This window comes from Ambystoma mexicanum, chromosome 1p, assembly GCF_040938575.1.
Source record: "Ambystoma mexicanum isolate Mex_15411 chromosome 1p, UKY_AmexF1_1, whole genome shotgun sequence".
Lineage (NCBI taxonomy): Eukaryota > Metazoa > Chordata > Amphibia > Caudata > Ambystomatidae > Ambystoma > Ambystoma mexicanum.
In genome coordinates this window covers 1,303,377,667-1,303,399,588 of record NC_090921.1, presented here as the reverse complement: position 1 = coordinate 1,303,399,588, position 21,922 = coordinate 1,303,377,667, and the positions used below count along the sequence as shown (strand labels likewise).

The window sequence follows — 21,922 nt, the reverse complement described above, 5'->3', positions numbered from 1 at the left end:
TGTATGCATTCCTCCCCACCCACTACATATTCAACTGCACTCACACACGACAAATACAATGAACACACACACACACACACCACTTGTTCAAATTCCCTAAAAACGCCCCACAAACCCCTTTCGCTTTAATCTCCACCCTAGGCCAGTCCATCATTCTTTCACATGCTTCTCAAATTCACCCAAATATTTTCTTTCTTATTATTTTCATTCATTTTCATTTTTCTTTTTCCTTCATTTTGCAAAGCTTAAAAACCTCAATGTGTTGTCCAACAAATCCGTGCTCCATTATGGATCACAATGCATTTGTCACTTAGCATAAATGTTAACCCACTTCTCCCAGAGGTCTCCACGGCCCTCTTTGTGTTATCTGCCCCCCAGGGCCATAATCCAATTCTGGCATGTGCTCCTTGAGCCGATTCAAGTACCACTTCACCAAGATAGAATCTTCCACCTTCTAAGCGCTTTAAGTCCTATTCAATAGCCTTATTTGTGACTCCACAAACCCTACAGCAAGACAAAAAGAAATTGTCAACAGCTTTCCCTTCACTGCAAGTCCGTTTAAACACTCCCTACCACACTGACAACCTTAACAATACATAACAATCCGTGGCCACCTTCCTGTCTATCTAACAGGGAACTCCAATAATTCTCCAATAATTCTTGTGGTCCTCTTTTACCTACTACGTCACCTGCAGAGGTCTACCTCTATGAGGAAAAAACGAAGGAACTCACCTTCCATGACCCAAGCTAGCTATTTCTGCCAACCCTACTCACAGGTAACCCTCATCCATGAAACAAGCTAAAACACGTATCTCATAGAAAATCCAATATTTACATGCCTTTTGTCATCTGTACTCTTAAGTCAATCGTCTAAACTCACCGCCCAAACGGATCACATAAGACCAAATGTTCCCAAATAAAAAATAAATGTAACAACATTCGATATAAAGCCAAAACCTTAACAGAAACATCAAGAGGACCCTTTCTATACCCTGCCCTGTTTGCCACATAGCTTACTTATACTCCATCATCTGCTGACAAAACAACTGACAAAAGCATAGCTGTTCCCCCAGTTCCCTCCCCCTGTATTTGTCAAATTCCTGGACTTATACTTACACCAGCCCCACCAGTCTGCTGCAGCTCTCAGTCTCTCTGTCACTCCCCCAGCCTGCCACCCCTACCTTCTAATCCCCAGAGCAGGCAGGAATGCAGGGGAGGGGCAGCATTTGTTGCCGAAGGCAAAATCAGCCATCTCTCTGCTAGCACTTGAAGTGTAATTAAAAAACAGTTTGCCATGAGGGAAATCCCCTCATGCCCAAAAAACGGAGGAGCCCAGAAATGTGACAAATTGCTGCTTTATTAATCCAAGCAGGGATACGCACAGGGATTCTACAGCTCCAAATGCACTCTCGGCTCATTACAGGTGGGCAGTGAGGTTTTAAACAGGTCTGAGATCACAACCAAAAGTTACATTCCTGGGCTATAAGCGAGATTTGGATTGGGTGAACAGTATAGCCATAATAACAGTCTATAGGGGACGAATAATCTGATTAGTCTGGTCAGATCTGGTAGCTCTGCCAGGCACCACTCCCAGGACGTCAGTGCAAGCCTTGTCAGTTTAGGAAATTTACCAGCATGTGATAAAAAAAAATGATGGGTGGGGAAGGTGATCTCAAAGCACCGCCTGTCCCCCATCAATGTTGCCACTTCCAACTCCTCAAGCCTAGAGAAAGGACATTTTTCTCCATCTTCTGTCTTCAGTTTGATGGAACAACAGGGCCTCATTACGAGTCCGGCGGTAACTGAGGCGGTAAAACTCTCTGGTTACCGCCAGACTCATATTACCATTCCGCCTCTGCGATTCCTGGAATTACCGGGGCATTACAACCCCGGTGACCCGGGAATCCCGGAGGCGGAATGGTGTAAATCCCCATTCCTAAAATAGGAATGGGGATCATGGAAACACCGGCACCATCTCGTGATGGTGCCGGTGTTTCCTCGTCCGCCTGCAGGCGGGTGGTGTTAAACCCGACAGGGTTTACCGCCACCGTTGTTTCCATACTGGGTGAGTTGTAATGAGGCCCTATCTGTCTGAATGGCCCTTGTTCCCCAGCTCCAGATCACGTGTTCGGGGACCGTAAAAGTGATTTTCTCTGCCTGTATTTATGAGGGATTTTGGTCTTCTGTCCTTGTAGGTGCTGTATCTTTTCTGCTGACTCGAACTCTCTCCTACGGTCCTCGGCAGGGCTGGACATGCTACCAGATCTTTTTGCATTCTTCAAGAAAATCAGTGTGTCAGGCCTCAGCCCAGTGTTGCACTACTCCCAATTCATTTCAATGCAGCTGTGGCTTGCATTTTGCTTTCATGGCTGTTCATGGTAATTGCTTTTTCGGTGTCAGTAAGCAGTTCATGTGTTTTGTTTTGCACCTGGCTAATGTCTCTTCGGGTGTGTTCAGCCATGTTGCCTTTTCATTATTACTTTGGTGATGTCATCCGAGTATGGTCTGTGGGGCTGCTTCAGTCGGTGGCATCCGTCATCTTGGGGGTATGCTGAGGGGAGGGCGGTGTGAGACCCCCTCAACACTCATATTTTACCCCAAGACTCATAAAAACACATTCTACTACTCTTTCTACCATGGTTCAACACAAAAATAAATTGCTGGAGTAAGGAAACTCAATACCAACCTCTTACAACATCCACACATTATCAAATATATTTTGTGCACTGGGTAGTGTGAGATACCTGAAGGTGTTTACCTGGCTGGTCCCCAGGGATCTGTCATCCAGGTGGCCAGGACACGGCCAATGCTATTGGATTCAGTTCCAGGGGGGTGGACCAGTGAGGGAGGATCACATGGATGGGGGGCCCTCGGGAGTGGGAGTGGGACACCGATAGGTGAGACGCAGTATCCCCCTTTCTTCGACACCTCTTCCCCATCCTACCACATAGGACATTCAAAAGCACTGCCACCAATACTTTCGCACAGCACGCAAGAGAACGGACTAACACCAGAGCCGTTTACCTGATATGTCCCAATACAAGAGTTAGGCAAAATCAGGCAATTGGTCAGATTCACACACACACCTAATGGCCCTTTCCCTTCCTCACAGGGATATAAGGTGAGCAAGAGAGCACAGTATGAGCACGGCAGACAGCACAACGAGACAGCTAACCAGACACAGCAGTTCAAGAGTATTAAAAAGACGACGGGAATCAAGAGGGTGGCAAGGAGAGAAGCGACCTTGCCCTTTTCATCCCAGGCCTGCGGATCCTTCAAGGATGAGAGCATAAAACCGCAAACAATAGCTCAAATGTCATGCAGCAAACGTCAACGGTACATGGGGCAAGCCTACGCTGATTTGTAGGAGTGAGAGAATCTCCCACGACGTGGTACCGGCCTTGACTCCAGTGAAGAGAAAAGCCGAGCAGTTCATCACAGCGGGTGAGTTGAAGGGAGAACCGATTAGAACCGGGATGTGTTGAGTGAAAGTCGCAAAATGGCAATTTGAAGCAAGTTCAAAGAACTGTAAAAGTGGAGACCTGCTTCAGGGAGAACAGGCACCACGCGGGTGCTAACTCGAGAGACGGTGGTGGATCCCCGTCTGAGTGAAGCTACAGATACCAAAATGCTGTAGGGGAGCAATCAAGTTAGGTGAAAGTGGTCATACAGAAGGTCAAGCAAAATCCTTGTACAGTCGAAAGTCTTTGACCTAAGATCTGTTGAGAACTGTAGAGAAAGTAAGGGAAGTGAATCCCACAATCATTGAAAGCAAAGAGAATGTGAAGTTGGCAAGAGTGAACCCGAAAGAGGGATGCTAACAAAGTGGCAAGAGTGAACCCAACTGGGGGATGCAGATAAAGAAGGGGCAAAGTCTAAAGTCCCAAGAAACAGTGTGTTGACAAAGGTGAACCTGGCCAAGGGATGTCCACTGGAACTGTTTAAAAAGACATTAAGATTTATGAGAAAAGGAAAAGCCATAGTGAACCCGGAGGAGGGAGGCTGGAAGTAAAGAGGGGTTAGTGCCCGGAAGAGGGGGGCCCAGCGGTGAACCCTTCACCCAGCAAACATTGGAAACAGAACTTGTAATTGTTTGTTGAAGGAACTTTTGTTTTGTTATTTAAATACATCAGGCCCTCAAAGGCAAGAGACTTTCAAGAGAAACAAGACTTGCCATCAACGACTGTGACAGCTGCAAGTGGAACTGTCGTCTCGAGCTGGGGAAACTCGAGAGTGTACTGCACTCCAAAATACTACCCACCCCGTGCTCAAAACGTGGGGAAAGGAGACCCAAGCTACCGCATCCTGACATATTATTTGTGAACACTTCTTTCTTTTCTTGAAAACTATCCCACACCCTTTGTGTATTAGTATTAAGGATTGGCAATATGTTTTTCTTAGTATTGGCTCTTATTTTGACACAAAGCCACTAGGACTGCCTTATTTTTCATTTGACGGTCAACACTTGCTCCCATCTTAGATTTAGGTTTAGTTTAGGCATTTTTTCAACCTGCATACAGTTTAATAAACACCCTTGAACTGTGCTCACTTGTGTCTGTCTTTACTGTTGCCACCATGAGTTCCTTACAGTAGGCATTATTTTCCACATTAAATGTGAGTACAGGATGCAACATACTTTTTGATTATTTTTGTTGTCTCTTGGAGACCAAGGTCCCAAGGAAGCCCCGCCACATATAAAAGACTGTAGTAAAGTTGGGCAGTTTTACTTCAGAGGTGTTGGTAAGCTAGGCCAAAGTGACGTTCAAACTACTTCTAGAAACATGATTAAGATTGGTGTCTGGTGCTGGAGCTTTAGTTTTGAACCCAAAGGTGGGACTCTCGTTTTATAACGTATGTAGTTGTAGTTTCCTGGGGATTCTGGGAAAACAACACCCTATTGGGTTGAGGATGTCATTTGAGAGGGGGTGGCTTGGAGGCCAGGCAATGCAGACATAGCACTGCTGAGCTTCCTGGTGGCCTATTGATCCTGAAATAATCAAATGCTGGTGACAGGCATATTTGGATTAAAAAGGAACCAGGGGTTGTGTGAGTCCCAGCGTGGGAATCCAGATGTGTGGAGCCCTGTGCAAGTGTGACTACAACATCCAAATAGGTGGCACCCCGGTCTACAAGATGGCCACGAAGCAGCGCAGTGCCTTACACTGAACTGCTGATCTGTTCAGATGGGGAGAAGTTGGCTGATGACGACGTTGCTGCAGCACCACCACGATTTGGAAGAGGATCCTATCACAGCATTCTGCAACGTGGTGCCCGGTGTCCATACAAAGCAGTGCTGTAGGAGGATTGGGGTGCGTGGGTAGAGGACCTGAGCCGGTCATGGAGGATTGATGCACTGTCAGTGAGCACAGCTGTGATCAGTGGGGCCCTGGCTGTAATAGAGACGGCAGCCATGCCTGGGAGTAGGACAGGCCTACAACATAACAATCCAAGATGGATAGATTCACCCACAACGGCCACTCACTGAAGAAACATTCTTCACCGGTGCTGCCCAACAAAACGCAGATTGTGATAGAAGAGGTGACCCGACAGGAGGGCCAGGAAGGGTTGGTCCTTGATGCAATTGCGGCCCTGCGGGCATCACTGGATACCAACATGGGAGAGGTACGGTCTGATGTCTCAATTCTGAGACAGGACCTACGCAACCTTGCGGACAAGGTAATCGATCAGGAGAAGGGCAGTGCAGAAGTCTCTGGAGCAACTGATAAGTTGAAAGGACAGCTGAAGGAGCAACAGGGACACACCAGGATCCTGGAACGCCAGGTGGAAGATGTAGAGGGACGGATGAGGTGCAACAATGTCCGTATTGCGGGCCTTCTGGAAAGTGAGGGAGGTGCGGTTGTCACAGAATATGTGGAGAATCTCCTGTTTCAATCAGTGGGCCTGGGTAGACTATCTTTTGTGATGGAATGGCCTTATCAGGCATTGATGAGAAGACTCCCACCTGGGGGCCCGCATGCTATTATTGCAAAGATCCTGAACTTCAAGGACAAAGAACTGATACTCCAACATACTTGTGAAGGAAGGAAAAATCTATGGGGACAACAGATCATTAACAGTCTTCCCCGATTATACAAGGGAAGTCCAATTCCTCAGCAAGGCATTCAATGAAGTTAAATCAGCTGTATGAAGTGCACAAATTCGCTACATGCTCCTGTTTCCCACATAGCTGAATGTGCTGTACAAGGACAAGTTGTTATTTTTTGAGGGATCGGAGGAGACTATGTCCTGGATGCAACAACAGAGATTGAACAATAACGCACATAACAGTGCTGGGAAGAACACCATGGAGGAAGCCAAGAAGAAGGGGAGGAGAAACAAGCTGCTCGATATGAAGAAGAAGTCAGAGACCAGGCTGGAACAACCAAGAGGAGATAATAACGAGGTGGTTGTACATGACAGAGAACAGAATCTGGTACATGTGGATTTTGGGGAAAACCCTGATGCTCATACTGGATAGGGGGTATGCTGGAAGCAGAGGGATGGTGGCAGGATTAGACTTGTAACTAGAATGTGTATTGTCACCAGCGGCATAGTTATCCATTGACCAGCGCCCACTGGGGCATTGATGTCTTTAAGTTTGCGGTACTCCTTCTGGCCCTTAGGGAGTTGTGGCATCGAGACGAGAGCTACACCAACTGTTTACTGCACGCATGCAGGTGGGATGGTGTCTAGTTATTCTGGGCACTCCTAACTGCACCTGCCTTGCTGGAGGCTTGTAGAAGTCCCCGGCCTCTCGGGTGGTTGTATGCTATCGAGAAAATGGTTGTGCGTATATGGTTATACAGTTTGTTTTATGGGTTAGTGTTTGAGTAGCCAGGTAGATTGGGCGGAGGGATAGGGAGGATTGCAGACTGCGGCTATTCCTTATTATATGACAGAAGGGGAATGTTGTCCAGGATTTGGCCGAATACCTGGTGGTGTTAGATCATAGGGTGCAGCTGGAGTGAGAGGGAGACAGAAATTATTACTTACCTAGGACTGGGAAAATGTGTTGTATGCCTTGAATGTAAGTGGCTTGAATTCCTTTACTAAAAGATGTAGAGTCAGGGACCTCCTGATGAGATCTGTGATTGACATTGCAAGATGAGACGCATCCTCCTGATAAACTCTCTACATTACTGGGGAAATGGGGCGTGCAGGGATTTGGATCCTTACTCTGCTTACGCAAGGAGGGGTGCTGATCTGGATAGCAAGCTCTGTCCTGTTCTCTGTTAATAGGTTACCCTGGGACACGGAAGGTAGATATGTGATTGTGAAAGGCTAATTAGAGGGTAGGGAGGTATGTTTATTGAATGAATACACCCCTACTGTGGATACTGCCGAATTCTTTCCTATGCCAATGAGTGAGCGGGGTGAGTATGGAAGAGACATTTGGATGTGGGGGAGTGACTCCAATTGTACATTGGATACAGACTTGGATAGATCACTGGCTTTGAAGGTTTGATCCAAGGTGTCACAGGCCTTGGAGGCAAGTCTGGGGGCCTGTGGCCTAATTGATGTATGGAAAGGAAAACACCCGACTGACAGGCGGTACACCTTTTGTTTGAACCTGCATGGTGTGTACACAAGGATCGACCCTTTTTTCATGAATGCTGAGAACGTACACATGTGTGGGGATATCACGTATGTGGGAAGGATGTTTTCAGACCATTTACCAATATTGCTGTTGGTTCAGATGCAGAGTGCCAGGCAGTCATACCTTTGTGGAGATTTAGAGCGGAAGGGTTATGGGATGGTCCCTACGGAGATAGATACATATTTTGCAATCAATGGAGGTACGGCTGGAAAAGTGGAAGTAGAATGGGAGGCGCTCAAGGTGGTAATATGAGGAGTGTGTCTGTTAATGACTTGTGGTGTGAGATCGGCATTGCATAGGTCATTTGAGGGAACTGAGAAGTCCATATGCCGTATTGAGGATTGGGATGATGATCTAATGGGGAAGGAAAGTATACTCACTGCTTTAAGGATCAAATGTATAGAGGAAGGGGAGGCCTTCGGGTGGCATGACTATAACACAATTGTGAATAACCTTCCCAGAGAAGGTGATAAATCAGGTAGGCTTTTGGTGTGGCTCCTTCGCATCAAACGCCAGCGGACACTGGTTGCGTCAGTGCGTGACAAAGAGGGGATAGAAGGGTTTACTAAGCAGGAAATCGACAAGGTGTTTGCTGTTCATTGCGGAGCTTTATACAGGTATTTTGAGGGGGCTGGTCAACGTACAACAGAGGAGACTCTCACCCTGATTGACCTACCACATCTGAACCTGACCCAGATTGAAGAGTTAGATGAACCCATTACGCTGCTGAAAATTGAGGACATACTGCGACATTGCCCCCCGGGTATGTTTTTTTAAGCTGTATGGGACACTACTGGGAAGTAGGCTATTGGAAGTTTATCTACATGCCTACGAAACTGGCGTCATACCACAATCAATGTGGGAAGCGCTAGTAGTCCATATCCTTAAGCAGGGTTAGGATCCTGGAGACATGGGATTGTATCATCCTTTGTACATGTTGAACATGGACGTAAAGGTCCTTAGTGCTGTGATAGCGGCAAGATTACAAAGGGTGGTGATGAGTCTGGTCCACCCTGATCAGGCAGGATTTATGGCTGGCAGGAATTGTGATGAATCCTGCCGAGTCATCCCAGAATCCCATCCTAGAACCTCCTCCCATGTGGCCAGGGGAAGGCATACGATACCTGATCCTATCCCTGGGGGTAGAATCAGGTGGGAGGATTACAGGTGAGGGGAAGGCTGTCTAGGGAATGTGGTGACTCTGTCGGGATTTACGCATTATCCATCCTCTTCTGACAATGAAGGTTTATTTATGCCTGAATATTTAATGGCATATTGTCACCATAGGACCTCCCCATCTAGACTTACACAAGGTACCATGTGTAAGAACCTTCTTTGTAAATATGCATATCAGAGTCAGGGTGTTATTGTTTCTACCTTTAATAGTACTGATCTTTCCAAATGTTCAACTAATAAACCTAAAAGTGGACCCATAATTCCATTAAAATCTTCCTTTAAATATGTGTCACATACAAACCCTAAACAAAGTGGATTAAAAAGAGACATTAATACAACTAAGAACATTGTGGACTTCAAGTCCCATAATGCTCCTAGTACTGAGACGAGGAAGAGGGGCACAGAGGCACTAGACCACAGTGAATGGTCTAGTTGTTCTAGTGACCCACACCAGAGCAGGACCTTTAAATATTTAAGAGCCTGGCATGTGCAGGTCAGTAGAAAGCTGTGGCAGCAGGAGCAGCAGGAACCTCAGAAGCAGCAGGAGAAAGTAGAAGTTGGTGCTGCTGCTTTGCAGATAGCGGGAAGCTGTACAGAGTTTGTTGAAGGTCGTAGTGCCCTGGTGATGCAGAGGATGCACAGCGGGAATCAGTGGCGAGACCAGCTGTCTTGAGAGACTCGCTCTTCGTGTCGGACTATGCACGCCAGTATGAGGACTGCACTAGAGTGCGTGTGGACCATGTGAGCAAGAGGCCAACGGTAGCTGTTCACCACGAGAGAATATACGAGAGCAGCAAAGTATAAAAAGCGTGTCATGGAGACGCAAAGAGAACCTGTGAGTTATCCTGAACGAGGTAACCCTGGGGCGCTCCAATATAGACCACTTAAAAAGAAAGCACATTTTGAATACCAAACATTTGTAAGAAAGAAGATTGAATGGGAGAGGGCGAACAGAAAGATATTTTAACCCACATTTTCCAAACCAAAAGGTGGAAATTGTTATACAAAGTGAATTTGACTTGACTGGGGAGAGAAACCCAATAAGAGAACGTTGTAACCTGCATTGCTCAAGACAAAGAAGGGAAAATGTAAAACAAAGGGAATACAGTTTTCCCAAAGGATATTCAAATAAGGGATATTATTACCGGCTGTGAGAAACATGAGGGCATCTTCATACCTACTCCCCTTGGATCCTCTTCTCAGGTGGCCAGGGAAGGGCCATCACTCTTGGATCCTGAGCCTGGGGGTGGAGATGCGAGGGAGGATCACCTGGGTGGAGGGTCCTTGTGCAGTGGGGAGAGGATGTCTTTGGGTGAGGCATGGTATCCCACTTTCCCTTGTGATAATAAACCCTCCCCTACCCCCACCTTGATAGGTTATTGCCAGCCATTTCCTCTTATTTCCCCTCAGTCATACCACTCTACTACTGGGATGAGGAAGAGGCGACTAGGAGTTACACACACTAACATTCAGTTGCACCTCTCTGGTACTGAGACAAGGAAGAGATCTTGAAACTAGTGCAAGGGTCAGGCATGTCCAGAGAACACCAGCAATTGTGGCCAGACAATTGGACTTGAGGGCTCACACCTGCAATCGGTTAACAGGTCACAGGTGCATCAAAGGTGGAGCTGTCTCCAAGGAAGAGGAAACCAGCAGGTGAGACGCCGGCTGGGAGAGATTGGCCTGTGATGGGAGAATTCCTGCCCAGAAAGGGGCTGGAGGGCAGGACGCCGGCTACTGCAGAGAAGAAATGTGAAGCCGGGCCTGAGAGGGCCATGAGAGGGTCGAAGCCACCACAGTCTCCTCTGCCTTGTGCCCACATTCAGAGCTGTGGGGCATGGAAGACTCCAGAATGCTGCAGACTACCGGTAGTGTCCTCGTGTGAAGAGTGGTGGTAACTGCAACCTACAGCAAAGTATGCAGAAGGCGGAGCCTAAGAACATCATGAGTAAGAAGAGAAAGGACACCCGGAGGAGCCGCCGAGGACCGGTCAGTGAATTGAAGGGAACACTCGTACCTTGGTGCTCCTGGGGCTACAACTGGGCATATGGTAATGTCGGAGGAACTAACATTTGTGTGCAAGTGATGGTGAATCCAAAGTGAGTTTTTCTTTTTTTTTTCAAATTTCAGTTTATTAGTTTTCAAAAGGTAGAAGTTTGGCAATCATTTACAAGCATTTTCCACCAACAAGACAGATAAGAATTATTACAAAAAGAGCAACCGTGTATAGAACATATAAAGTCTTTGCAGAAGACGTAAATTTCCAATAGCAACGTCCAAACCAATTGCCCCACACCCCACCCTCCTCCCCCCTATTCCCATGTCGCCGTCTGACGGGCTAGAAGAAACCAGATGTTACATTAGAACCATTTTCATATACATAACATAGGACACATGGGCACAAAATGACCTGTGAATTCGACATAGCAGACAACGTGAACCGTTGCATAGATTGTCTCTGAGTGTAGTAACGCTTTGCACACATTCCGTTTATGTGACATATTTAGCACGAAATTCAGACCATGCATTCTCAACTGTGGTGCGATCCCCATGTAGGGCCCCAGTCAGATTGTCCATCCTGTATATGTTCAGTGCAACACCCAACCACTCAGTTTTGGTAGGGAGCTTGGGTCTCTTCCAAGCCATGGTGAGACAGGCTCTTGCGGCCATAAGAAGGCCTTGTATCATTTTGGGTGCTTTCAAGGTCGTGACGTCCGTTTCAACCAGGCCAAACAGAATCAGCAGTGGTTGTTTCTCCCATACATCCTCATCTAATTACTCGATCCAGCTGAGAACCTCTGACCAGTAAGCTTTGACCACTTCACATCCCCACCACATATGCCAATAGTCTGCTTGCTTCCCACAACCCCTCCAGCAGTGTGGGCTTACCCCTTGATACATTTTAGCCAGCCGGATCGGATCATACTGCCATCTATACATCAACTTGATGGCATGCAATTTGTATTGGCAGGATATAGATGATTTCGCCGTTCGTCTACAAATTTGTAGCCATACGTTTTGTGAGATCTGCCTGCCCATGTCTGATTCTCATCTGTTCTTGAGTGTGAGGGATGGTGTAATATCGACCTCAATCAACGCTGAGTACATTGCACTTATTAAACCTCTAGAGGTCGTAGAGGTGTCGAGAATTCTCTCGAACGGGGTGAGGTCCCTTTGTAGCTGATCTTTCCATATCGCCCTTGTCATCACCCCCTTGAGTCTAAGGTAGAGGAAGACCGATAGCGGGCCTATGCCAAGGGCCTCCTGAAGCTCCTGAATAGTAATGAAGGTGCCATTCCTCCAGAGTTGACCAGCCCTTTCCAATCCCGCATCATACCAGGTCTCAAAGCTCCCTGGGTCCGGGATTGCATCCCGGATAACTGGCGACCAGAGGTGTCCCAACGGGGAGGGCCATGTCGTAACTCCCACCATTCTCTTGCCTGGCTTCCATATTGCCCATATTGTTCCAATAATGGGGGGATTTTTGACACTATTACGTAGCTGGGGACCCGGAACCCATAGCCATTCACCCAGAATGAAAGGGCGGAGATGGTAATTGTCCACAGCTATCCATTGTGGTTCTGACTGCTGCCTGACTTGCGGAACAAGGACGCGCAGCTGGGCTGCCCTATAATATGTTTCTATGTCCGGGAGGCCTACCCCTGCATTGTCTTTTCGAAGCTGGAGCAAAGATCTGGGGACTCTTGGCTTTTGATTTTGCCACAGGAAGGTTAAAAGGGACTTTCTAGTATCCATAAAGTATTCTTGGGGCATTTTGATGGGGAGCATTTGGAACAAGTAGAGTATCTTGGGGAGAATCACCATTTTTATTGCATTTAAACGGCCTAGCCAGGAGATGGTGAGTCTGGACCACTTTTGGATATCGTTTTGAAGGACAAGTGATAGAGGGGGGAAGTTAGCCTTGTATAGGGAATCCAAGTTGCGAGTAACATTGATGCCTAGGTATCGGAGTGTGGAGAGGCTGACCTTTACTCCTAGAGGGGCAAAGCGGATAGACTTTCCAGTGTTGATTTTCAGGCCGGCGAGTTTGCCATATTCTTCGATTATATCGATCGCAGCTGGGATAGAATTTAGGGGATCAGTTAGATGTAGTAAGATGTCGTCAGCGTAGAGGCCTAGTTTATACTCACGATCACCCACTATGATTCCCTTGACTTTACCATCACTCCTTAACCTCTGAGCCAGCGGCTCAAGGGACAGTACAAATAGTATTGATGACAGTGGGCAGCCTTGCCTTGTTCTCTTTTCCAAGGGAAACCAGCGTGAGTAGCCTTCGTTCACTGCCACTGACGTTGTGGGGGATGTGTACAGTGCTTTTATGGTGCGGCGGAGCTTCGGCCCGAGCCCGTTCCAGACCAAAACCCTTTCTAAGAAGTCCCATGACACCCTATCAAAGGCCTTCTCGGCATCCAATGACAGAAGAGACAGATCCCCCCCCATTCCCTGTGCTTCATGAATTAAATGAAGTGTTTTCCTCATGGTATCCGCACCCTGTCTCCCAATAACGAAGCCAACTTGATCGGAGTGTATTAGCCGAGGTAAGTGCAATTCAAGCCGGGCCGCAATGACTCTAGCATATACCTTAGCATCAATGTTGAGAAGAGAGACGGGGCGATAGGAGCTACAATATTTGGGGTCTCTACCTTCCTTTGGAATGACAGCGAGCAGGGCCTGAGAGAAGGACGGGGGGGCTTGGCCTGTGTCAAAGATGTGATTGAACAAGGATGCAAGGAAGGGGGCAATGAATGCGGAGAATGTCTTATAAAAACCCAGGAGTGAAACCATCATCCCCAGGGGCCTTTCCCGTCTTCAGGTGTTTTATGGCTTCCATGACTTCCTCTTCTGTGACTGGTGTGTCTAAGGATTCGGCCTCCATGGATGTGAGCGTGGGGATCTGCACTTCTTTGAGGTATGTGTCAATACTCTCGGGAGGGGGGGGGTCACATGTATATAAGTCTTCATAAAAGAAGGCAAATGCTTCTTGTATGCCTAAGGGGGATGTTACTATTGTGTCTGTGAGGGTGGCGTCAGTCCTCTCTATGAGATCGACCCATCTCTCTGGCTTCTGTGTACGGAGACGAGCCGCCAGGAGGGCATCTGCCTTGTCACCTTTTTCATAATATTTTTGTTTGCGGTATTGTGGGGTTTGAGCCGTTTTGCCCACGATAAGTATTTTCAGCTCCTCTCTGAGCTGTTTAGCTTCGGTAAGATACTTGGGGCTCTCACATGGGGAGGACTGTGCCAACTTTTGGGCTGTAGAGAGCTTCTCCCTAATATTCTTTTCTATCAGGGCACACTCTCTTTTTTTTTAGGCCCCCTCCCTAATGAGCACCCCCCTCCAAGTGGCCTTGGCTGCTTCCCATACAGACGTCTTCCCAATCTCTCCCGTGTCATTAGTGGCAAAGAATTGTTCAATCTCAGTTTCAAGAGTTTCTTTGAAAACCGAGTCAGCCCATAAGGAGTCATTACATCTCCATTTAGCATTCCGGGGGGCCAGGTCGTTCCAGCATATATCCACCGTAACCATGTCGTGATCCGACCATGCCGTGGGGTGTACATTCGCGGTGCAAAGTTGTAGTGATACACGAAATTGCAACCTTGCCAATCAGGGCTTTAGATGACAGCATTAGCCGCTGAAAGCCAATAGTGTATTCAAAGTATGTGCTAAAAATGCTGACAGTAGTCTGTTGTAGCACTTCCATTATGCAGTAGTGAGCTACAAGGAATATGCAGGCCTAGTATGAGATAGGTCAAATTAAACATTGTTGATAGACAGGCAGGGAGGGCCCCTAGCCATGTAGCTAATAGGTTTTTGGAGTGTTTGGAACATCATGGCACCTATATAGCGCTTAGATAGCCAGTCTTAAGCGCTATAAACACTAAGCTATGAGTGCATGCCTTTTAGAGCTTGCAGATGGGGTTAATACATCCCTGCTTCCCTTAGAATATTCAGCCTCACTAACGTTAGCCCTGGCTCCAAGCTAATCTTCCTTTTCTCTGGGAAGGTACTGATAAGACATTCCTCAGCCAGCGCAGATGGGAACAAGGGAGGGGGTAGGAGCGAGCAGGGAGCATCTCAGAGAGAGCTGGGTTTTTTCCATGAGCCAGTTGCACAGGGAAAGTTCTGGAACTGTGCGTCATGGTGACTGACAGCAAGAAGTTATAAAATATCCATGCACACATGGATCAGGGGGAGATCGCCTGTGGACTTGATTCGTGTACAGTCAGGTGCCCGGAATTGGCTCTCACGGTGTCCTCCAGCCTTGTTTTTCTATGAGCGGGGCTTGTTTTACAGCTAGCTTATGAGAAACCCAGGTCTCCCAGGGCTGAGATTAAGGGACGTAAGACTGTGTTTCTCTATGTTTCTCTATGTTTCTCTATATTTCTCTATGTTTCTCTATGTTTATCTAAGTTCCATGTTTCACTATATTTTGCATTGCTCTTTGTTTTATGCTTTGTAATATGCTCTAACTTGAATCCCAAATGTATATGAAATTCACTGCTTAGAATAAATATGCTAATAACACTTTGAGGGTGTCATTTGTCACTAGCATGAGATCACTGCTCAGCACAATAGAACCTGTATTTTGGGCTGAATTGGGTATTTTTGCTCTCAAAGGGCTGGCCCCGAGGAAGATTTTGCCCAATATCAAGACATTTGGTGGCAGCTTTGTGGGATTGTGAAGAGCAGTGCCATGCTGACATGACAAATGGTGTGAGAGAACACAGTGTAGAGTGGGGAGCAGGCTGTCGCATTTCCTTGATGGTCTCACTGCAGCTCTGAGACTTCAAAAGGCAGCAATGTTGTGTCGGCTTGCCGTGGCCGATAGCTTGTGTGGTTAAGACTCCCTTCATGGGATTGGTGCCAGGGAGTACAAGGCAATAAACGAGCGGGAAATGGCTTTGTTTAAAGCACTCCGATGAATGGTTAAGAAAGATGTATGCTCAATTAGAAAAAGAATTTTATCATGTGGTTTCCCAAGTTTAAAGTTGTAATTTGGAATGCATAATGAGACGGAGTTCTCATCTCTATTCTGTCATGAGGGCAGGAAAAAAAAATAATTGCAGGAATTTGACATGCAAATTGTGAATAGTGATTTAACCATTGACTCAGCCCCAGTGTGCTAGCGAGTGGGGGCTGTAATGTTCGGAGGCGAAGGTTCGTTTTTTTTTTTGATATATGCTTTTGAAGGGTTGGCATTCCTGAATAATGAGGAAGGGGAATGAGCCATGCTTAGGAGAATGAGTAACATCTGTGCTGAGAGCCTAAAGAGTTTTTTCTTTCTTTTGGCAACTGTAAAATTCCATGTGCTAATGGTGGCAAATTCTGTTTAAAGGAAACACACTAAAATGGTTATATTGCATTTTAGGCTGTGCCATGCTTTTATTGGGTGAGAGACTCACTTAAAAGGAAAGTGAGTGAATGTTATTTGGATTTTCGATTTTTGTGTACTGATTTGAAATTGCAGAACCAGCTTGCAATGGTTGGGGGGAAAAACAATTTATATTTTTCTAAATTGCCCCTGGAGTATTTTTGACTGTCCCCATGCTATGCCATGGATTTGTGCTGTTGCCTCATTAGTGATGTATGCTTTGGAAATAGTGACCTGTTGACTGTGATACATGGGGAAAAATGTTGTTGACACATTAAACAGCCCACAAGCAATAGAGTGTGGGTTGTTCTTGCAGGAAAAAAAACGTGCAGGGAGCTGCACTAAATATGGCATTTTTATTTTTTAAATGCACTGAACTGAGTGGTTATAGTTTGGCAATGGTACAACAGAATGAAACATCTGTGTGTGATAAGATAGCACAAAGATTTAATGGGTTGCGAGTTCTCTTGAAAGATCGCACATGACAAGAAAAGTGCCACTTTTGAAAAACAAGAGTCTTGCTGTATGTGCAGAGCTTGTGCCTTGAAGCTGTCTTGGGCGAGGTGCGTGAAGGCAAACAAAAGCAGAAACAGTACAAGAAAGAGGTAATCTGGATGAATTGTCTGAAACGAGTGAAGCCGCCACAGTATAAGAGTTATAGGCAAAAGAGATAAGCTGCGTGCTAATGGCGCTGCCAGGTGCACACGAAAGATAAACATGCCTGCATTCCTGAGGAAGGGGGAGCAAAAACAGAGAGCTGTTCAAAAGGTAAAGAATTTGCCCAGTAAACTGTGGTACGGAGCAAAGGCTTCATGCAGGATGGCAGACGGGCACATCACATCTGAACATTTACCTATGCATCTGTGAATGGGCCAAGAAAAGACAGCTGCCCATTCCAACAGACATTACTGTGCAAACCGCATTCCCGTGTGATGTGATGTGAAGTGAAGCGCTATTGCTGTGCAAGCTGCATTCCAATGCTCCATGTGATGTGAACTGAAGTAAAGCGCTGTGCACTGGAGAAGAAACCTCTAGGCGCTTTGAGAAGAGAAAATACACATCTGGCAAACTGCAAGCTACATTGCCAGGGATGGAGTAACTGACAAAGACATTATGGCCTTCCAGATGGAAGCAAAACTGACAAAAAGTGCTTAGCCGTTTTGCAAGAGACAACATGCAGAGCGGGGCTTTGAAGTACAACATGAACACTGCACATTAGCCATGATCCAGAAGCCACACGGCTTAGTGCAAGAATGAATGATTTGTTGAAGCAACAAAAGAAACTGACTCAGACTATCGCACTCAAAGGAGTGGTTCAAAAACAGCAAACGCCCTTTGAAAAAATGACAAGTGAAAAAACCAGAGACTTGAAAAGACACTGGAAGCAAGTTGGGGCCTGGCATTGGTGATCGCTTTGGTGAAAAAGGAAAGCATTGTGCGACCTGGGTACTTACTATATGGCTTTGTAAAAGCACAGATCAGTCTGAGGTACCATTGACCAGCTATGATTGCATTGCACAAATGAGTTTGTGATTAGGCAGTTACACCCCGTATGGTTGAGTGTAAATAAGCCCCCAGAAACATGCAGAAAGGTGATAAATAATTGCAGTAGCAATGACAAAGTGTGTAGTTACCTGATGAGACTTTTTGAAGATGGGGGTGGTATTATGGGAAGGGGTGGATAACGCTGATATTGAAGTTTTGATGACATCCTAACATTTCTGTTTGTATTTTGCCTAGGCAAAGCACGACAAGACATTTCATAATATAGGAAGATAATGTGCAGTTTGTGGGTGACACTGATCAAAGAAGGGTCAGACGCATTCTCAGAGAAAGCGAGCCACTGCGACATGCTATTTCAACTTTAACGTGCCCTGCACCGCACTCAATGCTGTAACCTGCGAATAGTGTCCAACAGAGTAATAACTTTTGCTGAACTGGCACGGTGCAGACTTGGCTAATTATCAAGTATTTGATGCTACACATTTAAATGACATGTTTTGCCCTTTCTTGTTTAAAGGACTATGGACAATGAATTGTGGACTGTAACATCAGGCACCACATACAGCTGTGTGACACAGCAATTGAATGCTAACACATTGAAAAATGGTTTTTAAATGCACTGTTGAGATGAATCTGAAAAAACCAAATGGTTTTACTCTTCCAACTGAATGGCTTTAACCAGAGATGTTTTGTTTTTTGAAAAAAAAAATATTCTACATTGCACGTAGGCAGGAGAATGATTTATGAACTGTTGGGGCAGCAGAATTATGCAAGCAGGAGTGTAATTTATTTTGAGATAAGATGAGTGCGCACATCAAAGTCACCTGTGCGTAGGTTAAGATTCTTAATTGAAGTAATGCTGCCAAGTGTATGAGCTATAATTTGAAATGGTAATCTTTGAAACACTGGATACTTTTACAGCCAGCTTAAGGCAGGTAAATGAAACCATGACTGACTTGATGTTTGATTTTATGACACAGAGTGTGACACGGTTTTTTGTTAAACCAACCAGTTTCATGTTTTTGTGGAGACAGCTGTCTCCAGCACACTAATGCAAAGAGTCACCTTTTGATTGTAAACATTTGGAATAATTCTTTGGAAAAGCGCTGCAAATGAGTATCCACATGGAATTGCTAGAGTACTGGCCTGGCACATTGTCAGGCATCTTTTGTCACTGAATGGATACCATTTGTTTAATTTGTCTAATGTGATGTTTTTCTGACCAAGAACTGCAGCGAGTGTTCTCGCCAAGATCTTATGAACTATAACTTGACTAAATGAATTTTTTCCATGGTGTGATGAAACAGCCACTGCCGGATAGTAGTATGGTGTTTGTGGCTAAAGTTAATATTGTATATGGTAGATATCCCACTTGAAGAAGGGTATTCTCCAAGTCACAGAAGGTAGACACTGTGAACCTGTTAGATTTTCCAGTGGTAAGACAACATGTAAATTGTAGACTGGTAATGCACACCTTCATTATTACAGTGCTACACTTAGACATAGATTTATCATGAGGCAATGTTTCCTTAGTACTACCAAGCTGCTACAAATGGAGTCCATTTCTATGGCCCATCACTAGAGTGCGTGTAGCTAGGGAGCTAGATTCATTAATTGCAGGAGCTTTATATGCTTGTGACATAGAAACTGTGCACTATAAGCTAGCCACTATGGGTTCTGATGCCAGCTCTGCTATAGAACTTCTGGCCTAGTGGGGCCCATTGATATGCCCAGCACTGCTACAAGTATTGACAGCCAATTGAAGATAACAGAATTTTAGACATGAAGACATTTTTGTCTGCCATAGGGCAGGTCAACAAGACTGCTAAATACACACAATGCATTGTATGGCAAACATTGTTAAATCAGCAGGTGTTGGCTTTTTACTGGGTGGGGGCGACCATCCTCCACACACTGGCACGCAGAGCTACAGTTACCAGCATACATATGGATTGAATTGCTTGCTTTTGATTGCTTGAATAACACATGCCATGCTTTGATGTAAATTAGTAGAATTGTTTTTATTTAGACAACCTGGTGCCCATGGGTTCACCTTGTTCACGAAATTAGATGGTTTCTGGTTGGGTTCCACCTACCTGGGGGAAGTGTCTAGTCACACAGCCCATAGTCACGCTTGAATGCCCTGGGATCAGGGGGAGGGTAGGCCCTTAGGGTGAAAGGCTGCCAGGTTTTAGAATTGGTAACCATACATAAATGCAATAGTGCATTGTAGATTAGACTACACTGGATTGCCTTGACATTTTAACTGCATGCTGCTTTTTAACTGACAATCAGTTATACAAAATTGATTTAGGTATTTTTGTGTAGGCCAGGTTTTGGCTAGAGTAAATGTCCATGTTCACTTGGCGTAGGTATTTTTGTGTAGGCCAGGTTCTGGCAAGGGTATATGTCACTGTTCACTTTGTGTACATTTTTGTTTAGGTAGTGTTTTACCTTGCATGCCACGCTAACTAACCGCTATAAGATAGTTTGCTTAAACCTCTTGCAAAGCCCCAAGGTCTTTATCGCTGCACTAAATACTATATTGATAGGTATTAGTCAGCATTTTGTCGCACACACGTTGAATAGGGGTGGAATGTAGTGATACACGAAATTGCAACCTTGCCAATCAGGGCTTTAGATGACAGCATTAGCCGCTGAAAGCCAATAGTGTATTCAAAGTATGTGCTAAAAATGCTGACAGTAGTCTGTTGTAGCACTTCCATTATGCAGTAGTGAGCTACAAGGAATATGCAGGCCTAGTATGAGATAGGTCAAATTAAACATTGTTGATAGACAGGCAGGGAGGGCCCCTAGCCATGTAGCTAATAGGTTTTTGGAGTGTTTGGAACATCATGGCACCTATATAGCGCTTAGATAGCCAGTCTTAAGCGCTATAAACACTAAGCTATGAGTGCATGCCTTTTAGAGCTTGCAGATGGGGTTAATACATCCCTGCTTCCCTTAGAATATTCAGCCTCACTAACGTTAGCCCTGGCTCCAAGCTAATCTTCCTTTTCTCTGGGAAGGTACTGATAAGACATTCCTCAGCCAGCGCAGATGGGAACAAGGGAGGGGGTAGGAGCGAGCAGGGAGCATCTCAGAGAGAGCTGGGTTTTTTCCATGAGCCAGTTGCACAGGGAAAGTTCTGGAACTGTGCGTCATGGTGACTGACAGCAAGAAGTTATAAAATATCCATGCACACATGGATCAGGGGGAGATCGCCTGTGGACTTGATTCGTGTACAGTCAGGTGCCCGGAATTGGCTCTCACGGTGTCCTCCAGCCTTGTTTTTCTATGAGCGGGGCTTGTTTTACAGCTAGCTTATGAGAAACCCAGGTCTCCCAGGGCTGAGATTAAGGGACGTAAGACTGTGTTTCTCTATGTTTCTCTATGTTTCTCTATATTTCTCTATGTTTCTCTATGTTTATCTAAGTTCCATGTTTCACTATATTTTGCATTGCTCTTTGTTTTATGCTTTGTAATATGCTCTAACTTGAATCCCAAATGTATATGAAATTCACTGCTTAGAATAAATATGCTAATAACACTTTGAGGGTGTCATTTGTCACTAGCATGAGATCACTGCTCAGCACAATAGAACCTGTATTTTGGGCTGAATTGGGTATTTTTGCTCTCAAAGGGCTGGCCCCGAGGAAGATTTTGCCCAATATCAAGACAAAAGTATACGCAGGAGGCCATCGGAGAGGAAAATGTAGTCAATACGTGTGAGCGTGTCATGAGAGAGGGAGTGAAAAGTGAAGCCCCTATCCGCTGGGTGCAAATGGCACCAACTGTCAGTGAGGCCATATAGGTCCAGGGTTAATTTGATTTCAGCTTCATCTCGGGAGGTGGGTGGGTCATGTGCATCGGATCTAGTCTGTCTATCCACAGAGCTGTCTATCCATGTATTAAAATCTCCACCTAGAGCTATGTGTCCCTTGGCCATGCTAAACACCTTCTCAGTGATTTTGTGGAGGAACCTATTCTGCCCTTGGTTAGGTGCATAGAGCATGGCAAGGGTGCCAATTGTGCCTCGAATGTTCCCCACAACCATGAGAGTTCTTCCTTCCTTGTCTAAACAAGTCTCAAGAGTCGACATCCGGAGGCCTCTGTGAATTAGAATCCCCACTCCCGCCTTTTTGAGATACCAGAGCTCCAGTAGGAAGGGCCTACCTCATGTGATGGAATCGCCCTCTCCTCCCCCCTTTGATATCGTGTCTCCTGCAGAAAAAGAATATCTACGTTTGAC

The 21,922-nt window shown here is 45.7% G+C and overlaps 1 long non-coding RNA gene across 1 annotated transcript; it reads left to right on the top strand.

The window, feature by feature from the left end:
• Positions 1–17,599: 17,599 nt before the first annotated feature.
• Positions 17,600–21,220, top strand: LOC138453304 (uncharacterized). Its single transcript, XR_011260399.1, has 2 exons — positions 17,600–20,003; positions 20,062–21,220. It is a non-coding gene; the product is annotated as an uncharacterized lncRNA (long non-coding RNA).
• Positions 21,221–21,922: the final 702 nt, after the last annotated feature.